The 14,173-nt window shown below is 44.3% G+C and overlaps 1 long non-coding RNA gene across 1 annotated transcript; it reads left to right on the top strand.

Moving 5' to 3' along the window:
* The first annotated feature begins 11,600 nt into the window (after positions 1–11,600).
* On the top strand, positions 11,601–13,532 carry LOC138690261 (uncharacterized). Its single transcript, XR_011329062.1, has 2 exons — positions 11,601–12,058; positions 12,841–13,532. It is a non-coding gene; the product is annotated as an uncharacterized lncRNA (long non-coding RNA).
* Positions 13,533–14,173: the final 641 nt, after the last annotated feature.

The following is a 14,173-nucleotide window of genomic DNA, read 5'->3' as shown; positions in this document are numbered from 1 at the left end:
AAATTAATTATGGTCTGACCGTGCAGTTCACTGGCCCGTATCTGGAGTTGCAATCACCAGCAAGAGCATCTTTGGAATTCCTGCTGCGCGAGGGAGCCAGGACCACGTCCAGAGCACAGACTGACAGAAGATGACGGCAGCGCTTGGCCATTAAAGGCTTAAGCTGGTGCCCCAAACCTCCTTTGACAGCAGCAGCACACAGCAGAAGTGCGGCACTGAGTATATTGAGCTCTGGTTCTGGGTGCTTCGTACGTTCTGGTTTCTTTCTACTGCTTTGCACCACCCTCACGCCACCTACTTCATGAAGATTACTCCAGGTCTCCTGATGTAAACGTGTGAAAGAAATATTCTCTGTGCAAATGCACACACGCAGAGACACACTCAGAAGAAGGAGACAGCAAGCTTTAGGGACATTACTGTTAACAGTGATACTTGAAATAAAAGAGCGTTTCTAGAAAATAGTTTCCAGCCCTTCCCTGCTTTGGAGGGAGCGGGGAGAGAGCAGCTCTACTTTTCTCAAATTGTTCAAATACCTGAATGTTCATGCACACACAGAAAAAATCCAGAACATGGAGGTTCTCCCATGTTACTTAGGAACACGGAACCAAAGAGACTTCTCCTGGGACATCCAGTTTTCTCCCTTGTGACTGGAGATACCGCATCTTATGTGGTAGTAGGTCCCCCTAACACACTAGATAGACAAGCTGAACATAATTTTGAAATGAGCTGAGCTGATTTGTCTTCCACCCAGGGCCACCCTGCCCTTGCTGTTGGGAACTTCCTCGCAATCTTCTGTCTGAATTTTACACATGGGTAGTCAATACCCATTTGCTTACATGCCAGCATTGCATTGCCCTTTGACTCAAATAGCTTTTTTGGTTTCTTTGAGTCCAGAGTGTTTACCCCCAAGGTACTTACAGGCAGCAGTAGTATCCCCTGGCAGACTTGGTATTCTCTCTTTGATAGACTAAACACACTCTTTTTGTCTCCTCTGGTGAGATAGTCCACATAGTATAGGAACACGCAGTTAAGGTCATTTGAATAGCCTTGGGTCATCCTCCGTGGAGGTCCAGCTCTGGATTTACACCACAGCTTTCTGAGTCCGCACAGAGCAGCCGCCATCTGTGATACAACGTGGAGAGGCAGCTGGGGACTGAGCTGACCTCGCTCTCCCTCTTTGCAGGCTAACTCACCACTGCCAGCGGCCTTGCTAGTGAAAGGCTTTATGTGGTTAAAAAACAAAATAGCGGTACTGAAGTCCTGAGGATGGAAAAATTGTTGCATTTATCACTGCCTCATGAAATTTGTTCAGGAGCAGACAGCTGCAATGAGGCTCCCAGCATCCTGGGACCATGCTGCTGCTCCTCATAGTATGAAGGTGGCAGTTTCTGTAGTGACCCAGCACCTCCAAATGTTCGTGGTACCACGTCTGGTTATTTTTGCTTTATGCAGGGAAGTGCGCTTGAAATCTGTAAGTATATGCATATTTAAATTGAACTCTCAGGCTTATGAGAAAACTATGCTATTCTCCGTTTCCCAGTAACTGATAGATACTCTCCTGCAATCGTGAATTTTGATAGGAATTAACTGCTGTTGTGAGACATGGGAACAGAGCTTACGAAATTGATGTTTGTCAGGAGGAAGTGGAAGGGTGAAATACACATTTCGCTTTTCTAAAGTTTGATTTATGACGGCTGTTTGGAAGACAGGTAAAATGAAAAAGGATGGTTTGCAATCTGCAGTTTTCCAACCAGAACCTGGCGATCTTGAAGAAGAGTTTTCTGATTATAGGAGTTGTCAACAAAAAATAAGAGAATAAAAAGTAATTTATCGCAGATTACTATAAATGACTCCATACCAAAACTCTTTGTACTGAATAAACAAATTATACATTCCCACAGACAGTGGCAGGAAAATGCCAGAAGGTCTTGATACCACAAGGTGACTTTTCTGGACGATGTTACATCCAGAGTTCTCAGAGCCAGAGGGTCCCCTGAGCAACAGAGCAGACCAAAGCTTAGCTGAAATCCTCGCAGAGGCCGGAGCTGTTGTGATTTTTACTGCCTACGTGTCTGCCGGCAGCTACTACAGCTACGGCAGGAGGCATCAGGCTGCCGTACGCAACTGTGGAGCCGACTGAGTAACTGCAGTGGTGCTTGGAGTATATTAACTCCTGTGCAGCTTTTTCTGAAATCTGCCTCCCCCAATTCTATAAATTTCTGTAAAGCCCTCGGCGATACACTGTGCTGTTATTAGATGTTTCTGCAAGGGAAGGGACAGATTAAGGGCATCAGCTGATGTCTGTGGTTTTCCTTACTCTTTCACTGTGAATGTAAAAGAGAGGACCAGGTCCAGCTTCAATTTATATTACTGCCAGTTCTGTTCTGTTCTTTGTTAACAGTATGCCACTTCATTTTGTGTAACCCCTTGGTTTAGCTACAATTAATATTTTGCTGGGCAATTCAATGATGGCTTATCAATATAATCTAATTTTTCTGAAATGTCCGCTGTCATGGGATAGTAAAATCAGCACACAGCCTTTGTAGACTCAGTTTTACCATGAACTATACTCGAAGAGAATTTTTTAAGTATATCAAATATGCAGTCATCACCTAGTTTGGTTTTTGTTTTCAAAGATACAATTTCAGAATAGTATGCCCTCATTAAACAGGAATTGCTTAATCCCCAGTCCTTGACTACAGAAAACTTGACTGACAAGTCAGCTCTGGATCAAAAGCTGAGATGAGCGCTGAGAAATACTAGTGTGGGAAAGATTATATTTATACTTTCTCTGCTATAAGTCATTATCAATGGTGCTGTTAAATGTTCATCTGTGTTTTAAGAAGGTATGAATCACTTTAGTGATTCCAGTTAACATGTGAAGGTGGGGAGGGAGCTTAGAGAGAAGCCATTTAATGTCCTTCAACCCTGCAAAATGTTAGGGAGCTTACTCAGCTCTCTTCTTTAGTAGCCTGTTTTTCTAGTACGGGAGAATTTCCCTGCAGACAAGGAAGCAAGAGACTTATTTCAATGTCAAAATGCTGAAGCAAAAGACAAACCATTTGCCACCGTACAAGTAATTCAAAGACCAGGAGATGGATGAGCAACGGGACCATTTAAAATGAAACAATATAATAATATCCTTCTTTGTAGAGAGAAATTGAATGTTATCATATGGAAGCTGTTCTCAAAATAATGCTTAATTTTATCAGTAGGGATTAATTTCATTTTTTAAAATGCTGGGTATGTACCTGTATCCCTCATCCATATGTGCAATTGTCACAACTGTAGGAGCAAATGGGATACGCAGACAACAAGGAACCGAAAATTTATGTTGATTGCGGCTCCGGCTGTGAGCTTGAGCACAACAGTGTGTATATGTTCTGTGCTAGTTGTGCTCATCTTGGAGTGTAAGGCCTTCAGCGTAGTAAAGCATTTTAGATGGTGCTTATTCAAGGAAACTCTTAAGTTTAAATGTGTTCTTAGATTGAGTATACAGTTAAGAACTGTTCTCGAACTGGGAAGTTTCCATTAATTGATGCCTGAAGTAGAATTAGGCTGCAAATTTTCTTACAGTTCCCCTTGTGTTTATATATTCCGGAACACTGGACTCGCATTACCCAGAAGGTTATTTGTACCTACAGCCCCCTAAATAATTTTTAGCAAGGGTTGATTTGTATTTCTGATTCCAAAACCACTTCCATACAAGTAATATCGACACTACTATGTGTTCTTCAGCAGTGCACCTCAAAGCACTTTACAAATTGTGACATGCACAGGCTGAGTTGTGTTAGCTTTTCAGTTAAACAGCTGGGCGGTGCAGCTTCCTTAGCAAATTTTGGAATTTCTTCTCCAGCACAAACTTCCTGTTCCTGTCATGTATGAACGTGGCAATTTATGGAAGTAAATAGCAGCATCTCCATTGCTGTTCAAGGTAATGGGCAGCTGACACTGAGGTAACCGCACGGCTGAAAACCATGCACAGAATTAAACGAATTTGAGAAAAAGAAACACCAGCTTTGTTACCTGGATTGGTAACAGGTCTGTGTTATATATTCTAGTGTTATACTAAGTACTGTATCAAAATTAAAGCAGTATTTTACAGATTTTGTTTTTAATTTGTGTTGATACTAATTGCAAAGCCAGACCTTGTAATTGCCAGTAGACTCAGCAACCCCTATACACTAATCCTCTTACTGTGTCTTCGGCTCTTCCATTTTAAGCTACATGTTTTGTTTGTTGTTTTTTTTTAAAAGAAAAAGAGTTTCATTGCCTGTTAGATATTAATGCACTAAAAGATTTGCTTCCAGAACTTTATAAATCCTTCCTTGTAATTATTTCTTTTTATCTTTCATGCTCATATGGCGTCTTAAGCCCTTTTTGTTTTAGAGCCCTACAACTCCTAGAGGTACTGTATTCATCACTACTGATAGCAATGGATTAATGTGGATTCATTAAGCTGCAGCCAACACAGTGACTTGAATGCAAAGGTTTTACATAATATATAGCCCTAAATAGCATGACTGGCATATTTGAAGTGACCCAAGAGATTCAGACATTTTAGGTATCGGCTTTTCATGAGGTTAGTCATCTCCCATTAATTCCCTTGTAAATATCTTAGAGGGTACTGTCTGTTGTTAAAAGACTGTACATAAAGGCCTTTCATGCCAGACTGAGGATATGTTTCCGCCAAACAGCAGGTTTGGCAACAAAGTTGGCTTAGAAAGTTCATGCCCCTACTCACTTGTATTTGCCACTTCTGCATGGTGTGTTGTCTGCTCCAGTGTGCCAGTATGACTGGCGCTGCACTGTCAGCCGGGTAATGGAAATGCTCTGCATTAAAATTAATTATGCCTTAAGAATCTCAGGTATTGCTTTAATACAGTAAGAATCTATCACATAAATACACATTATTTATTTGTGAAAGGCATAAGCACTGAAGTGAGAATAGCACAGTGGAAGCTAAACTCTCAAAATACGTGTTACTGATGATTTATCCTAGTACAGAGTGCTATCAACAGCTGCATCTACGGTAATTTACTGGAAGTATAAACAAAGATGTACATTATGCCCTTTGAAGGAGCCTTTTTAACTTTATTTCTTCAACACCAAAGGTGTATCTTGTTAAGAGTAAACATAGAAATCCTCCAAAGAGATTAATAAAATAAAGCCTTATACGATTAAAATATTGGCAGGATCAACCTAGAAGTTAATACTGAAATAGCTCACTGTCACATCTGTAGCTCCGCACGCAGCCCTCTAAGAAGGGCTTTCGGGAAATCGGTAGGGAACATATCTGAGCTGTCTTTGATGAAAAGGACCAGAAGGAGTTATATCTAGGAGAGCAGAGATTTTTTTCATTAGCTACTACAGTGACACAATGCCCATTGACTTCTAGGTGGGCGGCCGCGCACTTGTGTGCAGAGCCACCCCCCAGTGCCATGTCAGCGGCACGTGAGCGTGCCTACCAAAGATGCCTCGGCTTAAAATCTTCACCCCTCCCTTGCTGGCTCTCTCAGCCATTTCAGCTATGACTGCGTAGTCATAGGGCCGTGCCGCGCTGCTGCATGAGATTAAGAGAGCTCTTAGTAATATTCTGGAATGATGGGAATGAGCCCAGTATTCGTGGGTGAGGCTAAAGAAAACTTCCAGGAAAACGAGTCCACCGTTTCACCGATAGATCTTATGGCTCCCCACGCAGTAACCCAGCTCACTGCAAGGTCCTGCTCCGTGCTCTTTGACAGCCTGTGCAGAAGTTGGCTTGGGACTGGGTGGAAGGGAAGCCATAGGAAAGGGGAAACAGCTAATATTTTAGCATCTGGATTTCACTGAGGTGAAAACGTGCACTGTTAGCTTTGCAGGTGTTGGCCAGGGCACAGCAAACTACAGTCACGTGTATTTATTTGGCATCCAAGCTGCTTCAGAGGCAGCATCATCCTGCTTTCAGCTTTCCAAAGGTGTCCTCTGCTGTTCTGTAAGTGCCAAGAACAGAGCTGGATGCTCTGTGGGACTCCACCTACTCCGGTCAGAGCAAGGACAATCCAGGTTCTCCAAAGTGATGTGAATTCTCATTGCTAGAGCAGAATAAGGTCTTCGTTTTCCCAAGCACATAAATGCCCAGGCACTGCCACTGGTAGCATGCTCTCCAGGATATTCAGTGCCTGTGACCTACCTATTCCACAGATCAAGACATGCCTTGTGGTTAAAATATTCATCGGCCTCTTGAGAAGACAGGTGATGAACATGTGAAAACCCATCAGTGGCCCCTGCGCAGCTGGGAAATGCCACGCTTTGAGTCAGCTGGATTTTTAGGAACATTGCTTCTGCCAAGACACACCAATAAGCTGTTTTCATAATAGTATCACAAACTCTAGCTTCCAGCTACCTGACACATTTCTTTGCCACACCAAACAGATCAGTCGTGCACCGGTAGTGGGTCTGGGATTCAATACTGCCGGGAACTGAAGCTTTCAAGCATGTGTTTTCTGACAAAGGTGTCTCCTCGAGCACATGGTGAAGGTTTTCCTTGCAGAGTTGAAGAGGCAGAGGGAGGGAGCTAGCTTGGTACCTGTGACCATCAGCAATCAGCGTTTTAAAAAAACCCCAGCAGCGGTGATGTTTTCTCCGTGCTGTTGGTCTACAGTATAGCAAATAAGACCTAGCCGTAGAGCTCTTCTCCACAGCGTTTGCAGACGGGCTGCTGGCAGGGCTCACATCCGTCGTGACTTAGCACAGCTGGGCTGCATGCATTTCTGTGTGATAGCCAAATATTTTGTGTCCTACCATTCTTGGCTGCCCTTTTATATTTTCTCCGTATCAGATACCACAGCGTACAAGGAACATGCAGGGATTCTTAGGTGACTGGCGGAAAACCATTTACCACTTTATTCCCCCACATGGTGGCATTGCTTGCAAAAAGTATCTGCTCATTCCCAGTGTGTGAGGCTTTGTTTTCAGGTACTTCAGCCAGAGCCCTGCTGCCTTGAGGGAATGTTTACCTTCAGGCATGCCTGCTCTTCATCGCTTACTCTGAGAATGAATGCTCTTCCAAATCAGATGGACCATGCAGCTCTCCAAAACCAGCAGCCAGACTCCGGAGCTCTCAGGGGAGCGGTGCAGGAACATGCAGAAAGCAGAGGTTAGGAAGGCTCTGCTGACTCTCCTCCTGTCAGTGGCGTAGACCAGCTGTCAAAGGAAGCAGTCACACCGCTCCGGAGTCACCGTGGAGTGACGGAGACCAGGCAGGTACAAAGGCAGGCTGCTCCGTGACCAACGTGTAGCTCTGAAGGGATGCATGGACTGAAGGAAGCCAAGGAATTCGGAAAGCCTCTATACGAGACTTAGAATGAACACATTTCATTGCAGAGGGGAAGCATCGATAAGTAAGGTGCATTACGGTGGGTGACCTCTGGACTTCCTCTGGAGGTCATCCTTCCCGGAGCACGGCGAACGTCAAAGTGAGATCACATCGCCCAGGGCCTCGTCACGCACAAAACCTAAGTGAGGCAAGACTTGACAGGCTGAAATTAGCAGTCTGAGTCACGCGGCAAGGAATTGGTTGTCAGTGTGGTTGCTGTCGAACGAGTGTAATGACAGATTGTCAAATACCTAACCAATGGGTCTTTTTTTTGCAAGAGTCGAGATATAGAAATGATTTGTAAGTCATTTGTAAGATTTGTAAGATTTCCTACCTACATCTTTTCTGGAATATAAGTGGATTAGACTACTGGTCCTGCTGCAAAGTGGTTGTTACCCACACACTTCAAGGAAGGATGCAAGGAGCGTGGTGGTAGATGGTGTGGGATAACCAGCCTCAGAAACCTTTTCCCAAAGCTGCAGTGGCTGGGTGCTGACTTCTCCCCAGAAGCACAAGAGTGTAAATCCCTTCCAAAGATCGTGTTTGTTTATACATGTATTACCAGCCCTCTTTCAACTCCTGCTAAGATTTTCGTTTTGATGATACTAGGAAGGAAGGGATTTGGCTGAGTAATTGCATGTTGTGCAAAAAATTTACTTCCTTTTTATCAGTTTTAAATGTGTCCCTTTTCAAATTAATTGAATGTTCCCTTGTGTTTATACTGTGGAAGGGAAACTAGCAGCGTGTATTTATGAGCAGATTTGCTGGACAGAGGCTAGGATTGGCTTCCCACTGCTTCAAACCAGGGGAAATCACAACAGAGTAGAATAAGGAAATTAAGGGTTCTGGTTAATCAAACCCAACAGTAATTTGCAACAAAAGGAAAATCTTGAACAACTTCTTAGGAAACTCAGTCCTTATAACACACCAAAGATTTTTTTCTATCTCCCCCCCCCCCTTTCAGGAAAAATTCAATACAATTTCTTACTATAAGGCAAAAATCAAGCAAACACCCTAACCCTTTGTTCCAGCTGTTAAACAGACACATGAACATCCCTTATTAAAGGGGCTAATTAAGTACATGATCCCTTTTTCCTTCTTGTAAAAGTTATTGGAAAGCAACCCAAACAATGTCTTTAATAAAGTTTTGCTGGGAAGGTTCCTTCTTTGGCAGGGGAATGGTAATTGTGATAGCAAGCTGCTTCTGTTCCCGAATTCCCTGATGTGCTGGGGTCATGTCACATGTTTACACTCTGCTTTAGCAAGGAATAACAACATGGACAGAAGTGCTTATTTTTGGTGTCACTACATTTGAGCAGATGTTAGAGGCTCAATTATCTCAGTAGTTCAGCTGTAACATTGCATTATTCTCTAAGATCCATTTCTTTGGCTGAAACCATTTTGTTGGAAGACACTGCTTTCTGTAAGCTGGTGCTTCTGCTCCTCCACATAGTAGAGCCTGGCAGCTACCTTCAGTAAGCAAATTTATCTTTTTGGATTGCTTCTGCACGGTAGCTACAAATCACATTGAATGTACAGCTGAACAAAACATGTTTTATAATATGGAGTATCTGCCCATTTTAAGAATATCCTGCAGTTTAACACAGGATCATTTGTCACCAAGAGTAAATTGATAAATTATCAAGTTCTGTGTATTTCAGTCAGCATTCAAGTAAACCACACTTGTGTAACACAGGTTCAGCATCCTCACAGTATAGGTGAGCATCTCCATATGTAACAACATTGTGAAACAGAAAGACACATCCCGCAGCTCCTGAATCACAGCTTTGAAATGCAGCACAACAATTATTTCATTTCGAGGCCAACAGTAATGAGCTCTGTCAGCGTGGCAAGTAATTATAAGAAATAGGGATCATTTGACTCATTTTTTCTTCCTGCTTTTGCCAAGTCTTTAAACATACCATTTTCACCATCTAAAGCCTACTTCATTCATTTACTGCATCACCTTGCGCTGGAGTTATGGTTATGAAAAGGGACTCTGCATTTTTAATTTAAAGTTTTTTTCTCTTTGCAACAACAAAAACATTCTAAACGCTTTCTGAAGAGGATATGTAATTTAGGATGTGTAAATGAAGTTGAAAATAACTGAAAATAATGAGTCAAGCCAATAAATCTTACAGAGGAGTAGGCCAAATGGTAGCTCAAACAAGGTAAATCACATACTTTAAAAAGAGCTGAATAATTTTCTTTTAAAATCCAGCTAAGCATGCAAATCCTTATCTCTGTCACCTAATGTCTGCCACGTCTTCTACTTTATGAACACACATACACTTTGCTTGGTAAAAAGGCAGAATCCTTCACTACAATGCATAGCAAGATGAGGCAGCTTTGCTCTATTTTGGTAATTCAGTAGGATTATAACGAGAGGGGACTTGTTAAAATTTTATTATTTTAGTAGCAATGTTCTCCGGAGAAAATACTAATAAATTTCTTACACTGTGACTGTCTAAACAGATTATCCAACAATTACATATTAATTATTAATCACCCAGTGATTCAGAAGCCACCCGTGGCTCTCTAGTGCAGGAACTCTGCTGCTTTTGCAACCTAATGGTATGATTTTCCCAGTTGCGGTGTTGCAATGCTCGACCAGATGGAAGACTAAAGGCAGAGGGAGTGATAAAGATACAGGGATGCCTAAGGTTATACCTCGCCTTGCTTGGCGAAGGTTATGAAAGAGTAACCTAAAACAGATTCAGCAGGCAAAATATAGAAAACTAGTTAGATGATACATTATAACTAGAATTGGAGTGGGAGCGTGTTTTAAATGATCTGTATAGGGATTAATGGAAATACCTGAAAATAAACAAATAGGGAAGAAGATCTTTTTCTCATGCCTTCCCCAAGAACCCCTTTTCCGACTCAATCTTTAAGTGGCAAGCCCGAGAGCTGTGATTTGCATTATCTGTGCGCAGTCTCGGCCGTACGTGTTTACCGCACAGGAAAACAAGATTGATTTCTCATTCTTAAGCACATTTATAACGTCTGTGCAAATGAATGTAGGGCATATCCCGGCTAGATCAATATTTATGCAGCCTACTTTAGAAAGAGCAAGGGAGTTGCTTGAGAGCCACAGGGGATCTTGTCATTTCTTTTCCTATGGTTTCCTCTTTTCCCGGTTTTCAGTGAAATTTACTTGCATAACACTCCGTTCTCGCTGCCAATTAAAGGGGGTTTTAACGAAGGGAGCCCCCCCTGCCCCTCCGAAGGGGAGAACCGCTGCCGGGACCGGCGGCAGTGCCTGCGATTTTGGGAGCTGCTGGGCTGGAGGAAGGCGCGCGAGAGCTCGGCGGCCGCTCGGCCGGTCTGCGGAGCACGCGGTTACGGCGAGCGGTGCGAGGGCAGCGGGGATCGACGCCGGCCTCCGCGGCGAGGGGAGATCTCCCGGCCGGCCCGCGGCGGAGCCGGTGGGCTCCTCCGCTTCCCTCCCGACCCGGCAAAGCCGCTTGTCTTTGGCCTGTGGCTTTGCACGCTTCGTTCCGCTTGCGAAGGAGCAACAATTAATTATCCTAATTAAACCCAGCTGCAGAATATCGAGTACTGTGGTTTATTTCATACTTTAAAGGTTCACCTCTTTCGTGCATGCTTTCCCCGTACTGCTTGTCACAGCTAATCTCTTTTCATTCATTTTGAAACAGAGGGGGGAGAGAGAACAGTGAGCGTAATAAATGAAAAGGCAGTAGCGAAACACTAAAAAGAGCCAACCTCCCAGCGGTACGCCAGCATCCATGTTTAAAAGGATCCTCCTAAATAGCTGTTTTCTCACAGCTCAGCTTTCATTTTCTTGATGCTTAGGAGAAGGCAACTTCACCGACCCACAGACAGAAGGCGGCCTCTCTGAATAACTTTTTCTTCTGCCCTATTTACCAGAAATTTCTTCTTTTACCCTGACATGAATAAACTCCGGGGCCTTTGATTGCCCCTGGTCAGGTAGCTTCCTGCGCAGCAGTGCATGTCTTTAGAAATAAATTGGGAGCTGAAGATCAGTAGCTTTGCAGTATTGGTGTCCTCTGATTCACTACCTCAATTTAATTCTCTAGCCAATAAAAGACACTTTACATATATAAAATACTCCCTGCAAGCATTGTTTTTTTTCTAAAGGGGTTCCACCATGATTCAAACGTTACAAACTCTAGGCTATTAAGGCATCTTGATTTCCATGGCCGTACCACTGAAATGCAGCATTAGCAAATGCAATATATTGAATGCCTCTGTTGTAAATAGTTCAATTTTTCTGAGTAACTAGGCAATAAGAACCCTGTCACTTCTGTGTTGACAAAGTATCTTAGTTACTGAGTAACTATAGAGATGTTTCCCTTATGCTTGACGTAATTATCAAAATGCCTTTCATTAGCTGGTGAAAACGTTAAAGCTCAAAGCGTAATTCCTAGAATGTAGTTTGCTGTTTGTTGTGGCATACAAATCAGAGCAGCACAGGCCAGCTATGCACTCACAGCTAAAAAGACTTTCAATTTATTTCTTCTTGCCAGCAGCCCCTTAGAAGCAAACTGGACCACCTGAGGCTGTCCACCAAATCAAATTCCAAATTTGGGCTGCCCCGGGCATGCGGGCAGAACCTGAAGAGACAGCCGCAGACGTGTCCTGCAGCCACAGCTACGGCACGAGTCACAAACTACTTTGTTTCTCTTAAAGCTCCAGCTCCTGGAGTCCCGTGATTAGGTAAGGACTTAAACTCTGCGTTTGCTTGTTCAGGAAGGGGGATGCATTTAAAAGTGTATGCAAAGCTTGCCCTAAGAGCTCCAAATCCAAAACGATACTGGTTTTGCTACCTCCCTGATCTGCAGGCAAATCTCTCTGCAGGGTCCCTGGCCTGTGCTGCTTTAGTACTTAGAGGTGGTTCAGATTTTGCTCTGCTGCAGTTCACTCTACAGGTCTTGACTCGCTGGAGCTTCTGACGGACACTCCAAAGCTGGATGCGTCCCATGGCCTGGAGAGCACGGGCTGGCGCACTGCACTGGGGGATACCTCCCACTTGCCATTCACACTGCGCTCTGCCTGTGTGATTTTTCTCCTACAAATGATTTGTAACATGTAGAATTCCAGCCTGAGCTGTGCTCGGTAAAGAACGCAGGCTGGAAGGGACCCCACTGGGATATTTACTGCCTCTTACTGACTTAGGGTGTTATATATACCGTACAAAAATATTACTTATAGTATAATGTAAATAATAATACATAAACTGCACCCACATTGTTCCAACAGATTGTCTTTCAAGACATGCAGTGATGGAGTCTCCACCGCCTCCCTTGCTGTCATCTGTCCTCTGCCTCGCTGCCCTTACCAACGATAATTATTTCCCTTTGACTAACCAGAAACTTCCTCGCTGCCCCACAGGCAGAGAGTAGAGTAATTCCCTTCCGCTTTGCAGCCCCACATGTTGAAATACTCCTCTTTCCTTCTTCAGGCAGATCAACTGCAGTGCATTTGGTCTTTCCTCGTAGGTTATGTTCTCCAGGCCCCCCGTCAGCCCTGTGGCCACCCCCCACGCCGTGTCCGACCGGGATGTGCTCCTTCTCGGGGTGTCATACCCCAAAACCAACTGCCTGACCTCCAGCTGCAGCTCTGCCCCTGCAGGGTAGAGGAAAAGGGCTTCTGCCCACGCCTTGCAAGCTGTACCCTTGTTTGCACGTCCCAGCATGGCGTTTGCCTTTGTCTCAGAAACACGGTGCCCCCAGGCTTTACCTCGCAAGCCAGGGTCCTGCCCAGCTGGATTTGTCCATCGTTCCTGCCTGATAGCACCATCTCGTATCAACTTGTCCCTGCTCTGAATTGCACCCTCTGTTTCTCCCCATCCCACCCCACGGGATGGGGGTGCAGACCAGCATAGCGTCCCTGCTGCCCTCGGCTGCACCAGTGACGATGCTGAGCGGTGCCAGCCCTGGCACCAGCCCACCCGGTTGTTCCCGGTACATCTTGCCACCGGGCCTGCTGCCTCTCGCCCTCTTGCGATGGTTTTCCAGCAAGCTTTGTGTCACCCTATCGTAAATCTCTCTTTTGAGTTACTTATGATGAGAAGGACATCAGAGACACTGTCAAAAGTACTCAGAAGCCAAGATACATGGCATTTACTGCCTCTATCCTTTCTGTAAGAATGGTGACTGGCTGGAAAAGGAAATAAATTTGCTTTCGCTCATTTAGCGCTCTTTCTTTTTATCACCAAGTGTGAACTAGTCCATTTGATTATTTGCTCCAGTATTTTCCTGGGCATTTGTCGTGGTTTAACCCCAGCCAGCAACTAAGCACCACGCAGCCGCTCACTCACTCCCCCCCCATCCAGTGGGATGGGGGAGAAAATCAGGAAAAGAAGTAAAACTCCTGGGTTGAGATAAGAACGGTTTAATAGAACAGAAAAGAAGAAACTAATAATGATAATGATAACACTAATAAAATGACAACAGTAGTAATAAAAGGATTGGAATGTACAAATGATGCGCAGGGCAATTGCTCACCACCCGCCGACCGACACCCAGCCAGTCCCCGAGCGGCGAATCCCTGCCCCCCCCTTCCCAGTTCCTAAACTAGATGGGACGTCCCATGGTATGGAATACACCGTTGGCCAGTTTGGGTCAGGTGCCCTGGCTGGGCATGAGAAGCTGAAAAATCCTTGACTATCGTCTAAACACTACTGAGCAACAACTGAAAACATCAGTGTTATCAACATTCTTCACATACTGAACTCAAAACATAGCACTGTACCAGCTACTAGGAAGACAGTTAACTACATCCCAGCTGAAACCAGGACAGCATTGAAATGAAGATGGCCAGTTTTCTCCC

Source organism: Haliaeetus albicilla, chromosome 21 (assembly GCF_947461875.1).
Source record: "Haliaeetus albicilla chromosome 21, bHalAlb1.1, whole genome shotgun sequence".
In the NCBI taxonomy this organism is placed as follows: Eukaryota; Metazoa; Chordata; class Aves; order Accipitriformes; family Accipitridae; genus Haliaeetus; species Haliaeetus albicilla.
This window is presented reverse-complemented; position numbering and strand designations above follow the sequence as displayed.